Genomic DNA, 21605 nt, shown 5'->3' on the forward strand with positions numbered 1-21605 from the left:
AACAGCAGTTTTCAGATCTTGCCACAGATTCTCGATTGGATTTAGATCTGGACTTTGACTGGGCCATTCTAACACATGGATATGTTTTGTTTTAAACCATTTCATTGTTGCCCTGGCTTTATGCTTAGGGTCATTGTCCTGCTGGAAGGCGAACCTCCGCCCCAGTCTCAAGTCTTTTGCAGTCTCCAAGAGGTTTTTTTCCAAGATTGCCCTGTATTTGGTTCCATCCATCTTCCCATCAACTCTGACCAGCTTCCCTGTCCCTGCTGAAGAGATGCACGCCCGAGCATGATGCTGCCACCACCATATTTGACAGTGGGGATGGTGTGTTCAGAGTGATGTGCAGTGTTAGTTTTCTGCCACACATAGCGTTTTGCATTTTGGCCAAAAAGTTTAATTTTGGTCTCATCTGACCAGAGCACCTTCTTCCACATGTTTGCTGTGTCCCCCACATGGCTTGTGGCAAACTGCAAACGGGACTTCTTATGCTTTCTGTTAACAATGCCTTTCTTCTTGCCACTCTTACATAAAGGCCAACTTTGTACAGTACATGACTAATAGTTGTCCTATGGACAGAGTCTCCCACCTGAGCTGTAGATCTCCGCAGTTCGTCCAGAGTCACCATGGGCCTCTTGACTGCATTTCTGATCAGTGGTCTTCTTGTTCGGCCTGTGAGTTTAGGTGGGTGGCCTTGTCTTGGTAGGTTTACAGTTGTGCCATACTCCTTCCATTTCTGAATGATCGCTTGAAAAGTGCTCTGTGGGATGTTCAAGGCTTTGGAAATCTTTTTGTAGCCTAAGCCTGCTTTAAATTTCTCAATAACTTGATCCTTGACCTATCTTGTGTGTTCTTTGGACTTCACGGTGTTGTTGCTCCCAATATTCTCTTAGACATCCTCTTAGGCCCTCACAGAGCAGCTGTATTTGTACTACACACAGGTGCACTCTATTTAGTCATTAGCACTCATCAGGCAATGTCTATAGGCAACTGACTGCACTCAGATCAAAGGGGCCGAATAATTATGCACACACCACTTTGCAGTTATTGATTTGTAAAAAATGTTTGGAATCATGTATGATTTTCGTTCCACTTCTCACGTGTACACCACTTTGTAATGGTCTTTCATGTGGAATTCCAATCAAATTGATTCATGTTTGTGGCAGTAATATGACAAAATGTGGAAAACTTCAAGGGGGCCGAATACTTTTGCAACCCACTGTACCTAAGGCTAATAGCTGGCCAGCAGGCAGCAGCTGGCCTGGTCTGTGCACAGCACACACACATAGCAGCTGCAGCAGCCCTACAGTATCTCAATAGTCGGATTTCTGTGGATATCCGCGGATATCCACGGATATCTGCATTGCCAGCAAACTATTCGCAGATAGCTATCCGGATTTCTACAGAAATCCGGAATCTGAATCCGAATCGGATAGATGAAAAAAGGTCGGATATCTGGGTTACCCGGATATGCGGAATCTGGATGAGCAGCATTGCCCCCCATACAAACCCCATCACTGACAAGAGATCACCATGACCTATCAGATGTCACTGCTACTGATCAAGTGCAGTCATTAGCCTAATAACGGTGCCATTGTCCCGCCTGCTAGACCATCTGCACCAGTTAGCAAAAGGAGCAGCGGGTGGCTGTGATTGGCCAGTCTGGTGCTAGCACCCCGCCTGATGCAATGCACGCCAAAGATTTCACTCTAACTGGCTATAGTGATCTCTCGCTGCCGGTGAAGGGGTTTTACCATAGCATGCCTAAATAAGAGTAATATATCAACACCTCACCTGCTTATAGTGTTATAGGGAAGGGCTGCACCTGGGGTCAAATGAGGACAGAGATACATGGATGAGGAGGGTAGTGTGTGTGTCCCAGGAAGGTGGGCGGGAGAATGGAGAGGAGGCAGGTGCCAGGTGACCCAAACTGTTTGTCCAAACACCGCCCCCTACACATAATCCAGGAGGCTTCATGGTAGGCCCGCCCCTGCCTGTAGTAAAAAACAGACCCCAAGTGGGTACTTACCTAGGTAGAATAAAGCCTCAGGATAATCCAGAAGCATCTCCCATCTTCCCTCTCCTTAATGTTCAAGCGGTAAGACCTCCACAATCCCATCAAGAAGGGGTTGTCAATAGAGCTTGGCCGCGCTACGAAAATGGCTCGCGCCTGCGCACTAGCTCTATAGGCTGGACTGCACACAGGTCTATGTTCAGGGCTGACTGCATGGAGCTCTGGGGGCAAGCTGGCTGCACACAGGTCTATGTTCAGGGCTGACTACATGGAGCTCTGGGGGCAAGCTGGCTGCACACAGGTCTATGTTCAGGGCTGACTGCATGGAGCTCTGGGGGCAGGCTGGCTGCACACAGGTCTATGTTCAGGGCTGACTGCATGGAGCTCTGGGGGCAGGCTGGCTGCACAGAGATCTATGTTCAGGGCTGACTGCATGGAGCTCTGGGGGCAGGCTGGCTGCACACAGGTCTATGTTCAGGGCTGACTGCATGGAGCTCTGGGGGCAGGCTGGCTGCACACAGGTCTATGTTCAGGGCTGACTATATGGAGCTCTGGGGGCAAGCTGGCTGCACACAGGTCTATGTTCAGGGCTGACTGCATGGAGCTCTGGGGGCAGGCTGGCTGCACACAGGTCTATGTTCAGGGCTGACTGCATGGAGCTCTGGGGGCAGGCTGGCTGCACACAGATCTATGTTCAGAGCTGACTGCATGGAGCTCTGGGGGCAGGCTGGCTGCACAGAGGTTTATTTTCAGGGCTGACTGCATGGAGCTCTGGGGGCAGGCTGGCTGCACAGAGATCTATATTCAGGGCTGACTGCATGGAGCTCTGGGGACAGGCTGGCTGCACACAGGTCTATGTTCAGGGCTGACTGTATGGAGCTCTGGGGACAGGCTGGCTGCACACAGGTCTATGTTCAGGGCTGACTGTATGGAGCTCTGGGGGCAGGCTGGACTGCACACAGGTCTATGTTCAGGGCTGACTGTATGGAGCTCTGGGGGCAGGCTGGACTGCACACAGGTCTATGTTCAGAGCTGACTGCATGGAGCTCTGGGGGCAGGCTGGCAGCACAGAGGTCTATGTTCAGGGCTGACTGCATGGAGCTCTGGGGGCAGGCTGGCTGCACAGAGATCTATATTCAGGGCTGACTGCATGGACCTCTGGGGGCAGGCTGGCTGCACACAGGTCTATGTTCAGGGCTGACTGCAGGGAGCTCTGGGGGCAGGCTGGCTGCACACAGGTCTATGTTCAGGGCTGACTGCATGGAGCTCTGGGGGCAGGCTGGCTGCACACAGGTCTATGTTCAGGGCTGACTGCATGGAGCTCTGGGGGCAGGTTGCCTGCACAGAGGTCTATGCTCAGGACTGACTGCATGGAGCTCTGGGGGCAGGCTGGCTGCACAGAGATCTATGTTCAGGGCTGACTGCATGGAGCTCTGGGGGCAGGCTGGCTGCACAGAGGTCTATGTTCAGGGCTGACTGCATGGAGCTCTGGGGGCAGGCTGGCTGCACAGAGTTCTAGAGGCAGGGCCGGCAGGTAGCCTGCAGGGGGGCTCTCTGTCTCAAATGCTGGCTGGCAGCCTCAAGTAGCATCAGTGAGCAAGAAGGAGATGAAGGACCGCCCAGAGGAGAGAACAAGGCAGGCCTTTCCAAGAGTACAGGGGCGGGCCTCTGTAGGAGCAAGGGCCCAGTCGCAATTGCAACCGCTGTGACCCTGACTTCTATGCCACTGCCAAACTAATGTTACGATTACAATATTACATGCTGTTTATTTGTAATATTTTGGTATGCCTCCTCAGTAATGAAGATAATTGATATTAATGAGGTGGGCGGGCAGCAGAGAGTAAATTAATATTGTGCAGGCCGAAGTAATGTTTAAAAAAATATTTTATTGGGAAAAGATAATATGCAATAAACAGGAATTCTAGGAAACGTAATTAAAATATGACCCATTGCTGCAAAATTACAAAATGATAGAAAGTGTATTTGATTATCCCAAATTGCATATCATTTGAATAAACTTTGCATGCAGGTTAACTTACCTTCTATCAAAAAACCTTTACCCTAATTGCCAACCCTAACCTAACCCCTAACCACAGGCTAACAAAGTGTATGACATCAGCCATCCCTAACCTAAGCCTACCATAACCTTCAGCCCAGCAAGTCGTCTCAAAGTACCTTGGAAACCATGGCGGAAAAACAGAGCTTTATATTAATGTGTAAAATACAAAAACAACTTCATATTATCCAAAGCACTCTTATTTCCCCATAAGGATTAATGGAAACTCAGAAAGATTGTTCTACATTCCAAAAACATTTATAGGGGAAGTGTAAAAGTAAAAATGCATCCAGCAAAAACAAATTAACCTGCACTTTACTTTTAGAAAGAAGTGTGGCTGGCTGGTGGAAATGAGAGGATGAGGGTTATTGTGTAGGAAGACTTTCACTAGAATCATTGCTATCTTTTGGCTCAACCCCAATCTATGTATTTATGTGCAGGGACATATCTGGGTAATATAACATCTATGGCAAACACTGAATTGCCCTCCCCCCTCCCTGTATAAGTCACTAGAGTTAACCCCCCCAGAACAAGTACCCAGAGGTAATACCCTACCTAGTAGGTAGCCAGAGGTAGTCCACCCAGTATAGGTAGCCCTCCAGTTTAGGTTGCCCTCTCAGTACAGGTAGTTAGAGGTGCCTCTCCAGTATAAATAGCCCCTTTTAGCATAGGGAGTGATAGATCTCCCCCAGTATAATAATTTCAGTATTTGTATAGCGCCTTTCTCCTGTCGGAGAAACAAGAGTGCGCTCAGTGTTAGGGAGACTTGCCCAAGAAAATCCTTACTGAATAAGTGCAGCTCACTGAACAGGAAGAGCCAAGATTTGAATCCAGGTCTCCTGTGTCAGAGGCAGAGCTCTTAACCAGTACACTATTCAGCCACTGTATAAGTAACCCTCCCTCCCCCCAGTATCGGTGGTGAATGGTGTCCCCTTAGTAGCCCTCCCAGTATAGGAAGTGAGAGATGTCTCCTAGTAATGAAAGGTGTCCCCCAGTAGAAATTGCGGGCCCCCCCCCCCCCAATATAGGTAGTGAGAGGCTTACCCCAGTATTGCAGTGCAGCACAAGGGAGGAGGGGGCAGGCATAACTCTGTGGTGCCCATGGCATGAGCTGTGCTTGTACCCCTCTAAAGACCCTGTCAAGAACCGGCCCGCGGCACTCCTGCGTACACGGTTCCCGACTGCGGGTTTGACCAGATCGAGATGGGAAGCAGCCTTAGTCGAGCTACCACAAGGCTGGGACCCCTCAAACACTTCTCACTGCCACCACTAGCTGTTGCTAGACACGTCCACTCGGCTGTCGAGTGCTCAGCGCTCAATCGGCGTTTTCATATTCGGGTCAGCTTTGCGCTTTAGGCCGAATACGGGAACGCCACGCACACACACACACACACACACAGTACAGTTGTACAGTAACACGGCACAATCAGGCACTGACTTGTAATGCAAGTTACACTGTCGTGCAGCAAACCCACTAACAGTCGTTCCGAACGATACTGTTAGACTTCCCACTCGGCTGTCGAGCGCAGAAGTGCCCCATACACACAATGCAATTACAATCTGATACAGTAGTGTTGCTCAGTCATACAATCAGGCATGGACTTATACACAGTTACACTTCAGTCTCTTCTAGGCTATGAGTGTTAGTTTAATACAGCAGAAGTCAAACTTATTAAATAATGATTTAATATTCCAGGAAAAGGGTGGAACAATGCAGAAAATAATATATACAAAAGATGTACAAAAAACAAAGTAAAAAGTTACAAAATAAAAGTTACAAAGATACACACAAGGATATTTGCATAAAAATAAAAATGGGATAAAGTTACCAGCATATCGATCTGAACGTTGTTTGCGGGAGGACGCAACTTCTGATCAGGAACCAGGTTAGTCCTAGCGTTGTGCTATCTCCAAAGACTACAAGTTGTGACTGTCCTAGCTGCGGTTTTATAGTCCCAAATGTTGCCCCGGGCAAAGGATGTTTCATCCCACAATCTAATGCAATTTCCCAGACTGTGACAGGGAAACTTCAAAGCTTTTCCTGTCACACTTTGCAGACTTCAAAGCAATTCTGTCTTAGTGTTGGATCTTTCAGAGATTTCAAAACACTTCAAGCCCACTATTCAGACTAAGAGGTAGCCGACCACCTGTGTAGGCTTCAACCTGGTCAGGTAATTGTCTAAGTAAGTGTTTTCTTGCTAGTGGCTAGGCAGACAGTTCCTAATTAACTGTCCAGGTTCCTTTGCCTATTGAATGTAACTGGTCTATTCAATGAAGACAATGGCAATTCCCTTGCTCTGCCCTGAATGCAAATTTAATCTACATCTACATACAGACTCACATTAGCCGTTTCCTGGAGCCAGGTGACACCTTCAAAAGCCAGACTAGCTTTTAGCAGACATACATATCTGAGGTAGTACCCAGTAGACAGAAAAATGAAAGAAATATGTTCCTGTATTATCCTTAACATCATCAGCACCCCAATATATCACCACAGACCCCACTGTTTTTATGTGGCTTTAAAGAGAACCAGAGACGAAGCACCCTCTTGTATTTTACCATATATATCAGTGGGAACATTAGAGAAAACACCTACCCTGCTCTCTGTTTTATTCTTCACTGCGCAGCCTGCTTCTAATCAGCCCTGATAAAATCCCCGGCTGACCATTCACTCAAGAATTTGGCTTTGCTCAAGAATTATTATAGCTGAGCCTGTCTTTTCTGCTGTCTTTTCAAGCCCAAGCTGCCCCCCTGTGGCTCTGCTATAATGACTCAGCTATAATGATTCCTGAGCAAAGCCAGACTGAATGCTCAGTCAGGGATTTTATCAGGGCTGATAAGAAGCAGGCTGAGCAGTGAAGAATAAAACAGAGAGCAGGATAGGTGTTTTCGCTAATGTTCCCACTGATATATATGGTAAAATACATGAGGGTGCTTTGTCTCTGGTTCACTTTAACTAAGAACTTATCCAATCACAGTTACTTTTGCCCACTTTTGAGGATTTCAGGGAAATGTGACATTGTACAGTCCCTAGACCCAGATTAAGTACACTCCTGCATCATCAAAGTGAGAAAAATCATCGGCTCAATTGTAATGATGTGAGGCGTGTACGTTCTGTGCTTGTCTATCAAGACATTGCTTGCTTACGAAGTCAAAACTTCATAAAAAGGTTTGCTTGTCTTACAAAGTGCTTGCAAACCAAGTTACTGGCAATCCAAAGATTTACTATATATATTAATGAGCGTGGTAGTGTACCTGCCAATGCCATCTTGTAGTTAAATTACAACTCCAAGACTACAGTTTTTAATAATATTTTTACACAGTCATTATGTTACTTAGTCATCTCACATTTTTAAAAAAAATTGCTTTCCTATATAAAACCGCGTAGAAGTTACAATAGCGCCATTGTCATACGTTACCCCCACGCCTCATCACCATAAAACTATAACGATGCCCATGAGATGGCACGGCCAGTGGTTACCATTCCTGGAAAAGAATGAACAAGAGCTTCAGCTTAGTGGAGGAGCAGAGAGAGATTTTCCCCCCTATTTCGAGGCATATTTCATAAACGACCTATTTAATAAGTCTTCTATGCATTGGGCCTTGCGTTGGCCATCAATGAAAGATGCATTCTGGTGTGAGCATGTGTTTTGGCTGCACACCTCCCCTCCTGGGAAAACGGGAGAACATTTTCATAACGGAATCCTCAAAAATAAGCAACGTAAAAATAAATCAATTGGGAAACACTGGATCCATGCAGGGGCTGCTTGAAAAAAAAAACTGTTTAAGGACTCGAGAGAACTCTGGTTACATTAGTCATCTCATAGCGGGTTGTAAAAAAAATGATGACTGTCTTTGCTTCAACTACAGCTGAACTTATTGTTCCTGCTGGATGGAGGAAAAACTCAGTTTTGGACTTCTCAGGTTTAGAAATTTGCCAGAATTAAAACATTGATTCACACTATAACAGATTATATGCCCCCTGACACACCTGCCTTTTTCCTACTTTACCCCGGCCTCTGAAAAAATACAAAAGCATCAGTTATTAGACATTTATTAAATGCCAAACTGCTAATGAGGGCCGGTTCTAGACTTCCTGCTAACTGGAGCAAACTTGTGAGGATGCCCTAACAATTTGGAATGATCACACAGCACTCAACAATTTACTCCATTTAACGTTCTCACATGACATGCTGCAGGTCAGCACCATAGTACACTGGCTGGCTGTGAGTCTGTGACAAACAAACTGCTCACCCTCAGCCACTCCATTCCTCCTCAGTCAGGACAGCAGTGCCACCTCCTCCCTTCTGCTGTGCAAGTCAAATAAAACACTGCTGCTTTCCTGCCTCCTCCCTCCTCAATCACTGTCAGACTCCTCACACATCACAACAAGCTGCTTTTCCCCAATGCTGCTCTCCTGCCTCCCCCCTCCTCACTCACTGTCAGACTACTCACACAGCACAATAAGCTGCTTTTCCCCAATGATGACTTCTTCACCTCGCTCTCCTCTCGCTTCTCCTCCAACTCTAACACAGTACAAACATGCTGCTCCTGTAATCTCTGCGCCTGATGCAAATTTTCATCTTGCTTCATTAAAAAAACAGCCCTGCTGCTAATATGAAACTAGTAAGAGAAAAGAAAGAAAATACGGGGACACTGGTGGCCAGTTGTCAGATGGAGATGGTGTTGAATAAGAAATTAAGAGCAGATAGGTTACTCAGGCACTCACAAGTCTAGGTTGCTAGTCTACCTCTAGCATGAGGAGAGATACCATCTCAACTCGGCCTTTCGGAATTACAAAGGTCGCAGCTCCCAATAGGTGGGTTTATGATGTTGCTATAAACTAAATCCCCAGGTTAGGGCTGAGGAACAACTGTACAGCAGGAGTAGGAGGTCCCCAAATAATAATCACTGGTATAAGTATGAGAAAAAACATGAATGTGGGTGTCAGACTACCTTAAAGAGAATCTGTATTGTTAAAATCGCACAAAAGTAAACATACCAGTGCGTTAGGGGACATCTCCTATTACCCTCTGACACAATTTCACCGCTCCCCGCCGCATTAAAAGTAGTCAAAAACAGTTTTAAAAAGTTTGTTTATAAACAAACAAAATGGCCACCAAAACAGGAAGTAGATTGATGTACAATATGTCCACACATAGAAAATACATCCATACACAAGCAGGCTGTATACAGCTTTCCTTTTGAATCTCAAAAGATCATTTGTGTGTTTACCTTCTGTCCCCTTCTTCTCTCATGCACTGAACATTACAGGCTTCCTGCAGACAGCTCTGCCTGTGCCTGTGTTTGTAATTCCTCAGTATGTGTCAGCCAGATACTTTCACAGCCTAACAGAGGAGGATTTTTATCCAGCTCTCTTCTATCACTGATAAGATAGCAAAGAAGCTGCTGGCTTATGTAAATAAAACACACACTGGAGTGTGCATAGAGGAACAGACCAGCACAGAAGAGTTGGCAGCCTTCCAGACACAGGCCGACAAGTCTGACAGGGGAAAGATACATTGATATATTACAGAGACCGTGATAGTACAAAGTACTGCAGTGAGCCAGAACACATTAGAATAGGTTTAGGAACTTGTAGCATGGTAGAAAAAACGTTGTAATTTTTGTTACAGAGTCACTTTAATGCAGACTAGTTAGAAAAAGTAGGGTATGTTAATTTTATTTCAGCACAATGGACTAACTGCTAATATCTAAACAATGTAACCTCAAGGCCCCCTTTCCATCCAGGAATGGACAGATGAAGTTAATATAATTCAGAGAATGGACAGTCTGATACTCTGCATACATAACAGGCAGGGAGAATTACATTTAAGAATAACATTCATTTCACATATTTTTATTAAGAAGATTATAGATTGAGTTTTTAACTTTACCTTCAAACTTAAGGGCTGGTTCAGACGGACGCTTGCAGAGCGTTTACCGCCAGCGTTCGGGGCTTGGCGTTAAACGCTCCCATTCAAGTGAATGGGAGCGTTTGTACCAAGCTTTCACGCTCGTTTGCACGAACGCAGCGTTTGGGTCCCGATTTTCCCTGGGGTTCAAGGAGCCCCTGGGAGCTACATGTAGCTTCCAGGGGTGGTTAACCGCGACGGGTAATGTTCCCCTAGGGGAAGAAAAAACGCGACCGCATCCGAACGCAACGCGAACGCTGCTGAAAGCCCGAACGCATTGCCGCCGCAACGCCAATGAACGCGACGCCTCCAAACGTCCATCTGAACCAGCCCTAAAACTGGCTCCTCGGTGTTGGTTGGCACGGATGGCCCCACTTCTCGGCATTGCTCCACCCCCACTGGACTACTACTTGTTACAAGCCTGAATGGAAAAACCGGGATCGATCACAGTTTACAGCAACGCAGACACTTAGGCAGGGAAATACTGTGCAAAAGTGTTTATTGACAAATCGTGCATACAACAATATCATGCAAATTCAATGCAATTGCATGCATAACAAACAATCAGGAAATGCAGTAACAGATATATACAATGATGCAACCGCAACATGAGTACACACCATACAAGCAAAGCAAAGAGCAACCCCCCAAAACCCTATCTATCTATCTATCTATCTATCTATCTATCTATCTAACTAAATATATGTAGGATATATACACAAGGTAAATATATACAACCACTCACAGTACAAGGAGGTAGGCAGACATCATGGTCAGAACAAAGCATAAATTCGGCAACAAATCAATTGCGGTACAAAAGGAGCAGGCAGGAATCAAGGTCAGACAGAATATAGATTCAGTATTGTAACAGTATAGCAGATACAGGAATGCAAGATAAGAAGGAACCAGGGTTGTCCAGATTAGAAATGGCCTGAACCTCCGATTTTAGGTTCGCAAACCTCCGCGAACTTACGAACTTTTGCGAACCGCAATAGACTTCAATGGGGAGACGAACTTTGAAAACTAGAAACATTTAGGCTGGCCACAAAAGTGATGGAAAAGATTTTTGAAGGGGTCTAACATCGAGTTTTTTGCATGGATGAGTGGGATAGATGCCAAAAGTCCCAGGGAAAAATCTGGATTTGACGCAAAGCAGCGTTAAGGGCAGAAATCACATTGCATGCTAAATTGGAGGCCTAAAGTGCTTTAACCCTCTGGGCGATACAATTATATGGCGTAGCACTATTTTTTTTAATTTCTTATTTTTTAAATCATGTAGCGAGCCCAGGGTTTGCTACATGATAGCCGCAGCGCAGCGGCATCTCCCCACCCACTCTGATCGCCTTCGGCGATCAGAGTAAGCAGGAAATCCCGTTCAGAACGGGATTTCCTGCTGGGCTTCCCCGGTCGCCATGGCGACGGCGCGGGATGACGTCACCAACGTCATGGACTTCGTGACGTCAGAGGGAGTTCCGATCCACCCCTCAGCGCTGCCTGGCACTGATTGGCCAGGCTGCGCAAGGGGTCGGGGAGGGGGGGGAGGGGGCTGTGCGGCAGGGCGGGTAGCGGCGGATCGGCGGCGAGCGGCGACGATCGGAAGTTACACGCAGCTAGCAAAGTGCTAGCTGCGTGTGACAAAAAAAAATTATGCAATCGGCCCACCAGGGCCTGAGAACTCCTCCTGCGCGACATACCCCGAGCTCAGCTCGGGATTATCGCTCAGGAGGTTAAAACATCTTGCATGTGTATACATCAATCAGGGAGTATAATTAGAGTACTGCTTCACACTGACACACCAAACTCACTGTGTAACGCACCGCAAAAAAGCTGTTTGTGTAGTCATGGTCGTGCTGGACTGGTGCGCACCATGGCAAGACTGCAGGCTGTGGCAGTTTTCAAGCCCATGTGGTCGCCGGACTGTGGTAGCTCAATGATAGAACAACAGTGACTGTCCAGCTGATCGAATTTGGTCTGTCCACAATGAAGCAACAACCTTATTATCTTGGGTGTGCCCCCCCCCCCCAAGACACTAATATAGCCGGCGGTCATTGCTTCATTGTGATACGCAAGCCCCTTCACCGCGGCAAGGTAACGATCACAAAGGGGAATTGGCACATGTACATGCCTTTTGTTTTGTTGTTGCAGCTTTAGTGCAGGCAGAAACATTAGGCAAGCATGTACACGCAGCAGAAAAATTAATATAGCGGCCGTTGCTAGTAGCAAAAATTCAGGAATTCGCCTGGAGTCCTGGACCCTGTTGGTGGTGGCGGAGAAGGCAGTCAAGTGGCCTGCAGGCAGAGATGCTGTGTGGGGACCGACTTAGTCTTGGGGCAGGCAGCCAGTCACACGGTGTGCAGGCAGAGATGCTGTGTGTGGGGACTGACTTAGTCTTCGGGCGGGCAGTAGCCCTCCGGGATCCATGCCTCATTAATTTTGATAAAAGTGAGGTACCGAACACTTTTGTGACTTAGGCGACTTCTCTTCTCAGTGACAATGCCTCCAGCTGCACTGAAGGTCCTTTCTGACAGGACGCTTGAGGCAGGGCAAGACAGAAGTTGGATGGCAAATTGGGACAGCTCTGGCCACAGGTTAAGCCTGCGCACACAGTAGTCCAAGGGTTAATCGCTGCTCACAGTGTCTACATCCACACTTAAAGGGGCACTACAGTGAAAAATTGTAAAAATGTAAAATATGTGCAAACCTACAAATAAGAAGTACCTTTTTCCAGTGTAAAATGAGCCATAAATTACTTTTGTCCTATGTTGCTGTCACTTACAGTAGGCAGTAGAAATCTGACAGAAGCGACAGGTTTTGGACTAGTCCATCTCTTCCTAGGAGATTCTCAGCAAGGCTTTTATTCTTTATAAAGATATTCCCTAAAAAAGGATTTAAACAATAATGCTGGCCAGCTTCCCTGCTCCCTACAGTTTTTTGGCAGTTGGACAGAGCAACTGCCATTCACTAAGTGCTTTTGAAAAATAAATATATCCCTGAGAATCCCCTATAAAGAGATGGACTAGTCCAAAACCTGTCACTTCTGTCAGATCTCTACTACCTACTGTAAGTGACAGCATTATAGGATAAAATTTATGGCTCATTTTACTCTGGAAAAAAAAAATGTACTTATTTGAATATGTTTGCACATACTTTACATTTTACAGTTTTCCGCTGTAGTGCCCCTTTAAGGCCAGGTAGTCGGCTACCTGCCGGTCCAGGCGTTGGTGGAGGGTGGATCCGGAAGGGCTAAGGCAAGGCGTTGGACTAAAGAATGTCCGCATGTCTGACATCACCATGAGATCGCTGGAGCGTCCTGTCCTTGCCTGCGTGGACATGGGAGAAGGATTACTGGCAGTGGTACCTTTATTGCGTTGTGCTGTGACATCACCCTTAAACGCATTGTAAAGCATAGTTGCCAGCTTGTTCTGCAAGTGCTGCATCCTTTCTGCCTTCAGGTGATTTGGAAACATCTCTGCCACTTTGTGCCTATACCGAGGGTCTAGTAGCGTGGCCACCCAGTACAGCTTATTCCCCTTGAGTTTTTTTTATACGGGGGCCCATCAACAGGCTAGACAGCATGAAAGAGGCCATCTGCACAAAGTTGGATCCAGACGTACTATCCATCTCCTCTTGCTCTTCCTCAGTGACATCAGGTATGTCCTCCTCCTCCCCCCAGCCACGAACAATGCCACGGGAACATTGAGCAGCACAAGCCCCCTGCGATGCCTGCTGCAGTTCTTCATCTGCCGCTGCCTCCTCCTCCTCCAAAGAAACACCTTCCTCATCATCCGAGTCTGACTCCTCTTCCCCACACGACTCTTCCTCCTCCCCCCTCTGTGCTGCCGCAGGTGTTGAGGAAACATCTGGTTCTGATAGAATTGATCCCACAACGCATCCTCCTGTAACTGTTCCTGTTCACGCTCCTACAGGTTGATCCACCACTCTACGCACGGCACGCTCCAGGAAGTAAGCGTACGGGATCAAGTCGCTGATGGTGCCTTCACTGCGACTCACCAGGTTGGTTGCCTCCTCAAACGGCCACATAAGCCTGCATGCATTTCACATGAGTGTCCAGTTGTTGGGCCAGAACATCCCCATCTCCCCACAGTGTGTCCTTCTACTGTAATTGTAGAGGTACTGGGTGACGGCATTCTCCTGTTCTAGCAGGTGAGAGAACATAAGGCGGGTCTAATTCCAGCGAGTCGGGCTATCGCAAATGAGGCGTCTCACCGGCAACTTGTTTCTCCGCTGAATCTCGGCAAAGTGTGCCATGGCCGTGTAAGACCGCCTGAAATGCCCACACAACTTCCTGGCCTGCTTCAGGACATCCTCTAAGCCTGGGTACTTTGACACAAATCTTTGAATGACTAGATTCAGCGCATGTGCCATGCAGGGTACATGTGTCAGCTTTCCCAAATTCAAAGCGGAAATGAGATTGCTGCCGTTGTCACACACCACGTTGCCGATCTCCAGCTGGTGCAGGGTCAGCCACTGATCCACCTGTTTGTTAGGAGCAGCCAGGAGAGCTGCTCCAGTGTGACTCTCCGCTTTGAGGCAAGACATGTCTAAGATGGCGTGACAACGTCGTACCTGGCATGCAGCATAGGCCCTGGGGAGCTGGGGCTGTGTAGCTGGAGAGGAGATGGCAGCACCAGTAAGGAGCAAGCTAAGAAGCCTACAAGAGCCTAACTAAGCTTTCTCTATAGGTCTCTGCACAGCAGCTCTCCCTTTTCTAACTACTGCAGGCACACGAGTGAGTCCAATGCCTGACGATGCCTGCCTTTTATAAGGGGGGGGGGGGTGGCTCCAGGAGTGAGTGTAGCCTGATTGGCTACAATGTGCCTACTGACTGTGATGTAGAGGGTCAAAGTTGACCCTCATGATGCACTATGGGGCAAATCGAATTTCCGGAAAAGTTTGCAGTTCTCCGCGAACGCGAACCATGGAAGTTCACCGGGAACCGTTCGGGCCATCTCTAGTCCAGATACTCAAGCCTGTGAGCACAAAGTTCTGGCACAGGTTACATCTTGCAGGGCTCTTATATAAGGAGGACACACCTGCTGCATGATTGAAATGCATAGTCCATACAGAGCAACCTTTGCAGAGGCAGAGCTGTTTTCAGACAGCATAGAGCCACCTAATGGTGGAACAGTGTAAGTCCAGGACACACAAAGTCTCCAGAGCCACCTACTGGTGGAACAATGGAAGTTCATGAAAGTTCAAGTCAATGCTGCCACCAGTAGGCAGAAAGTGCTATGACCAGATTCCTAACATTACTCTTTCTTTTTCTTATCATTACCTCTATCTTTTAACTCCACTACTGCCGATACACACCACACCTGATGCTTGGGCTGGGTATGCGGCGGGCTCTGGGACATAATTACTCTCAGGTGCCATTTTTTTTATTTTTTGACTGTTGTTTATGGGTCAGTGATCCTTTATTTGAGGATGTATTTTGTAATGTAGAGATCACCATAACTTAATACTGTAACTTACCTTTAATACTTGTTTTATTATACTGTTCTCTATGTATACAAAAATCTTGAGCTGTACAGCAGAGCTTTCTTAAATGGGCGTAACACTCCCCGCCTGAGATATCTGTAGCGTGGTCCAGGGTTTTTATTCAAATTTTTTTTTATCATCATGGCACAATTGAAAGATAACTGATTATACATCCCTCACCCAGCTCCAGCCTAAGAGTGACTGCCATAGCCTGCCCTCCTTTTTGCCCCAACATCTGATAGACAGAGTGTGAAGTCAACACCACTGATGTTCATAGTGTATGGAGTAAAAAAGGATGTAAAAGGATGTAAAAATGTGGAACTACTGGGGAAGCAGCTCCTAGAGGTTTGGTGGGAGGGGCAAGGGCCCAGCTACTTACCCTCACTCTAACACAAGAGCTGTTATGGGTAGCCACACTTTTGATGGAGGTGGAGAATGACTCCCCATATACATTGAGGCTGCCCTAAACACCTAATCTGGAGAGTTGTCTCTTGTATTAGAAGGAAGGTGTGAGCGTATATATGTTCAGGTTGTGGTAAGTAGTTAATAATCTCCATCACTGTGGTACATTATTATTAATATTTAGCATTTATATAGCACCGACAACTTACGCAGTGCTGTACAGTATATATATTGTCTTGTCACTAACTGTCCCTCAAGGAGCTCACAATCTAATCCCTACCATTGTTAAATGTCTATGTATGTATCATGTAGTGTATGTATTGTAGTCTATAGCCAATTTAGGGGGGAACCAATTAACTTATCTGTATGTTTTTGGAGTGTGGGAGGAAACCGCAGTACCCAGAGGAAACCCACGCAGACACAGGGAGAACATACAAACTCCTTGCAGAAAGTGCCCTGGCTGGGATACAAACCGGGGACCCAGTGCTGCAAGGCAAGAGTGCTAACCACTACGCCACTGCGTTGCCCTGGTGCATGGTTAAACTTCACATCTATCCACATTACATTGTAAGCCTATCAGCAGACTTTTACTCGGGACCACTTTTCTGCAGTGTTGGGCCAAAATTTCGCATATTCAAAATTTTGCATTGAAATTTGCAATTATGCATCATAATGCAAAATTTCAGGGAAAATCATAATTCATTTCGTATGTAATAGTAATTTTTTTTATAATGTCGCGTAATTTTCCGCATAATTTCTGCAAAATTTTGCATATTTTTGAGCCAATTTTAGTGTTTAATAGCAAAGCCCTCATACATGCTATTGCTACCAAAATTGCTACATATGTTAAGGAGAATAGTGGGTACAAGTCAAAAAAAGAATTTTTCAAAAAGACCTTGTCGTTTTTGAGAAAATCGATTTTAAAAATCCAAAGAAAAATGTTTTTTAAACTGTAATTTTTCTGAGTTTAAAAACCATTTTTTCTTTGCATTTTTAAAATTGATTTTCTCAAAAACTACTAAGTCTTTTTGGGAAATTATTTTTTTGACTTGTACCCACTATTCTCCTTAACATACCGTATATACTCGCATATAAGCCGCCCCGCATATACGCCGAGGTACCCACTTTTTCAGCAGAAACCAGGAAAAAAGTGATTGACTCGCAAATAAGCCCCCTCCTCAATAAAGCCCCCTCCACAGTAGCCAGATGTTCCCCCAGTACAAGTCAGCCCCACTCCCCATAGCCAGATGTGTCCCAAGAATGATAAAGCTGTGTCCCTGTTCATTGCATCGCTGACACGTTGCATGCACTCTCCGCTCCACAAGCCAGGGGACACTGGTAGTCTTGAGCAGCGCACTCTGCACACCATGTTGCAGGGGATGGGGGCACGTACACAGCAGGGAGCCAGCTGGCAAGAGCAGGATCACTAGTACATGATCCTTACGCTCCTCTGCCAGTTACAAAACCTGCTACACCATCCGTTCTGCTCCATTGACTCGCATATAATCCGAGGGGTCAACTTTTCAGCACATTTTTTGTGCTGAAAAATTAGGCTTATATGCGAGTATATACAGTATGTAGCAATTTTGATAGCAATAGCATGTATGGGGGCTTTGCTATTCACTGCCAAAGTCGGCACAAAATTACGCGAAAATTACGCGAAATTATGAATGACTACGAAATCAATCAAATATACAAAGCGTAATTAGCGTAATATAGGCGTGACTGCAAATTTGTGTAATTGTAATTAGCTGATTCTGATCATCACTATTCACTACTAGGATCTAGGAAAGATCTCTGAAGTCAGAATAACAGGAAGACCAGGATTAGCTGACATATAAAGCAAATCTGAACCAAAGAGGTAATTAATTTTATGCATAGTACTAATGATAAATAGAACACTGGTAACATAGAAAAAAGTCTCTTATTTTTTATTTTCATTTTAAGATCTGAATTTTTAAAACTGAATTCTAAACAGCATTCATGATAGTCTGGTGTAAAATCTGCTTCATTCAGCTGTAAACAAAACAGATGTAATGAATCCTGGACTTTTCAGTACTAAACCCTTATCAGCATTGTTTCCTCAGCCGGATAAGAGTGTTTTGCCATCTATTTACTTTTCAGAACACCTAAAGGTGCATACACACCTTTGACTCATGTTGCCCGTTGGTGATAGGGACCCGATCCCCTTCGGAGACATTGCTGGGGCAAACGTTACAGACGCATGTCAGCTGTGTAGCTGAGTTACATGACATTGCGCAGCGGGGCAGGGAAGCGACATGACAACAAATCACTGTATATGGACATACAATTCAACCACTAACTTTTCAGTTTTTTAGGTACTTGTGAATAGGACCTTACAGTTCTCTGAATCATGGTAAATACTAAGGTATGATGACTGTTTCTTAGGAACGTCAAGATTTATTCATGCAAGCTGACAAGGGTACACTTCTCCTGAGTCTACAACAACAGTTAATAGTTACAACAGTCAGTATAAGAAAAAACTAGCTGTAGATAAACTGGAAAAGTCCCAGACTCTCATAGCAGAATTTCAGGTTGGGTTTTGGCTATGGAGAATTGCTTTCCTTTAATATCTTGGCTATGTAACACTGTTGTCCTCAACATTATTATGACTCCCAAGTTGTTCACCTAACCCTAGCATCTTTACTCTGATTCCCAACCTTAACACCCCCTCTCAACGAAATCCCCATTCCTGTCACTTTAAGCAGATCCAAACTCTTGCACAGCACACAATGACAAGTCATTATTCCACACTGTTGCTGAAGATATTCACTTCTTTGTGTTGTGTGTTTGTTTAAGCAGATCCAGGTGTCTAATGTTTCTTATCAGCAACTGTGAATGGACTGCAGGAGAGCTCAGCCAAGGCAGCTCTCTAAACAGTAAACACTGAGACTTAACCCTTTCAGAGCTCTCTGCAAATATGAAACCAAATAAAACTTTTTTTAGGATTTGTTTAAAATGTAATGAAGATTTTTTTCCCATAAAGGTTATCGTGCGGCTTCTAACCTTTTAGAGCAGAGAGGAAGTTTAGAATTTAGTTTAACTTTAACCATAATTTGCCATTTAATGAAATATACTTTTCTAGTTGGTGGGAGTTGGTTGGACTTACATTAAAGTGACCCAAGCACCATTTTTAGCACACAGGGCATCTCAATTGAACATTAAATATGCATGCAAACAATGTTGCTCGTTAACAAAAAAAATACTAAATTTTACCTCTTCTTTTTATTTTTAAAAGTTTAGCAGAGGGCTTTATTACCCTACTTCCACAGCCTGACCGCCACAGAAGTTTCAGGTAAATAAGGACTGATGTAATTTTTTATTGCACACATTAGCAGAGAGCAAACAAAAGCTTTCATCAGCAAGGGTGTGTGGGGGGGGGGGGGGGGTAGACAGAACACGGTGCTTAAAATGGTTTACAGAAGTCACAGATGCTTTAGTCACACCTTCTCCTGGATAAATAATGGGCAGCTAGAAGGGGAGGGGGGAACATGGCATTTCCTATAGCTAATAAAAACCAGGAAAAAGGTGTCTCTTGGTTCCCTTTAAGAAGGGAGTAGTACAGTATTGTACATTGAGGATGGGAGGAGATTGCTAGGACTTGGAGGGAAATAGTATTTTATATCGGGGGGTTATGGCTGAGGTTGGGTGGTGAGATTATCTGATAGTAGAGCCCTCTTTCCAGAGCCTGAAACATTTTAGTATAGAGTTCATCTTTACGGATACTTCTCATTTCAGTAATGTAGTTCATGGCTCATGAAACATTTTAGCTTAAACGTAATTCTGTCTGTTTATATTTCCTTTCAAAACACAGGCATACCCAGCGCTCACTTCTGAAGCCTAATCGAGGTGGACAGCTCTGTGTGTGCCATTGTGGTGATATCACCCTACGCGTTTCACAGAACAACTTGTATTTTACTGCTGCTTACCAAATCCCAAGGAGTGGACGTTAACCCGTCGGCCGCTGCCTAGGTGTTTGCTAGGTGAGGACCTGGGAGACATCTGCCAAGCTTTGAACAGCGTTGTCCCGGGAGTGCGCTCTGGAGGCATCTATCTGGGCCGGAGCAGTGAAACGTTCCTGCCGAGGAAGGATGTCGGCTGCAGAACCATTCCAGCCCCGGACTAGAGTTACATTTTTATGAATAAATTACACATTCCTCGGTGAAGGAATTGCCTTGTGGTTAGGGCTATGGTCTGCACAGTGGGAGACCCGGGCTCGGAGCCAGCTCCTGCTTTACAGAGACGTGTTCTGCTTACTGTTCCTTTATGCAAAATGTTGTGCAATTACTTTGTTTTTGAAGGGAAACTATCATGTGTCCTCTAAGTGTTTTGTCTTGCTCTTTTACCATTTCTTTTTAGTGGTTTGGTTTTCATGAGTTGGCTTGGTTGTTGTGTGAGAATTTTTTTTTTCGTTATTATAACATTTCATAGGCAATTTGTTTGTAGCCACTAGAGGGCACTGCTGTTTGCAGGCCTATTACCAAAGAGTTTATGTAAGAATGTTAAAGGGAACCTACAGCAAGTATTCCAATATTTATTTACCTTTGAACAATACCAGTTGCCCGGCAGTCCTGCTGATCTCTTTGGCTGCAAATAGTGTCCAAATCACACACCTGAAACAAGCATGTAGCTAATCCAGTCTCACTTACCAAGAAAGGTTAGATAAACTGGGTTTATTTAGTCTAGAGAAAAGACGCCTTAGAGGGGATCTAATTAACATGTATAAATACATCAGAGGGCTATATAATAGCTTGGCGGATGAGCTTTTTGTCCCTAGGCCTTCTCAAAGGACTAGAGGACACGGTCTGCGCATGGAGAAAAAATGTTTTAGCCATTTATTTAGGAAAGGGTTCTTTACAGTAAGAGTGATTAAGATGTGGAATGCATTGCCACAGGAAGTCGTTATGGCAAACTCTATACCTGCATTTAAAGGGGGCTTAGATGCTTTCCTTGCGTTGAAAGACATCCATGGCTACAATTACTAGGTAATGCCTAATGATGTTGATCCAGGGATTTTATCTGATCTGGAGTCGGGAAGGATTTTTTTTTCCCTTTTGGGGCTAATTGGACCATGCCTTGTAAGGGTTTTTTCGCCTTCCTCTGGATCAACAGGGATATGTGAGGGAGCAGGCTGGTGTTGTACTTTATACTGGTTGAACTCGATGGACGTATGTCTTTTTTCAACCAAAATAACTATGTAACTATGTAACTTCAGTCAGAGCACTTGATCTGTATGCTTGTTCAGGGTCTATGGCTAAAAGGATTAAAGGCAGAAGATCAGCAGGCCAGCCAGGCAATCTGCATTGTTTAAATGTAAATAAATATGGCATCCTCTATATCCTCCTCACTTGAGGATCCCTTTAAAGTGTGTCTCTGCCTGTTATTTTATTTATTCATTTATAAAGCACCAACATATTACGCAGCGCTGGACATTAGTTAGGTTACAATAATAACTACGTACCTGGAGTAGGTGCGGCCACAGTGTAGAGGACAGACTCCCCCATGACTTACCACCCTCAGGCCCTGGAGTTATAACAGGGACCTGTGGGAGACAAGGGGCAGGAGCATTAGTGGAACAATGGGCATGACGTGACGGCAAAGCTTGTGGCCAAGCTGATTCCCCAAGTTGTTGGATGATGGAACTGCAAGCTATTTGGGTAGTCAGGCGGGCAGGAGCCGGTAACCAGGTGGATTCTCATAC

General features: G+C 45.4%; 1 long non-coding RNA gene across 1 annotated transcript in view; it reads left to right on the plus strand.

The window, feature by feature from the left end:
* Positions 1–20030, plus strand: part of LOC137571011 (uncharacterized) — a 75456-nt gene extending 55426 nt beyond the window's left edge. The window contains exons 2-4 of the long non-coding RNA XR_011031278.1: positions 17665–17744; positions 19143–19199; positions 19719–20030. This is a non-coding gene — a long non-coding RNA (uncharacterized lncRNA). The remainder of the gene's footprint in view (positions 1–17664; positions 17745–19142; positions 19200–19718) is intronic.
* Positions 20031–21605: the final 1575 nt, after the last annotated feature.

This window comes from Hyperolius riggenbachi, chromosome 4 (genome assembly GCF_040937935.1).
Source record: "Hyperolius riggenbachi isolate aHypRig1 chromosome 4, aHypRig1.pri, whole genome shotgun sequence".
Classification (NCBI taxonomy): Eukaryota; Metazoa; Chordata; class Amphibia; order Anura; family Hyperoliidae; genus Hyperolius; species Hyperolius riggenbachi.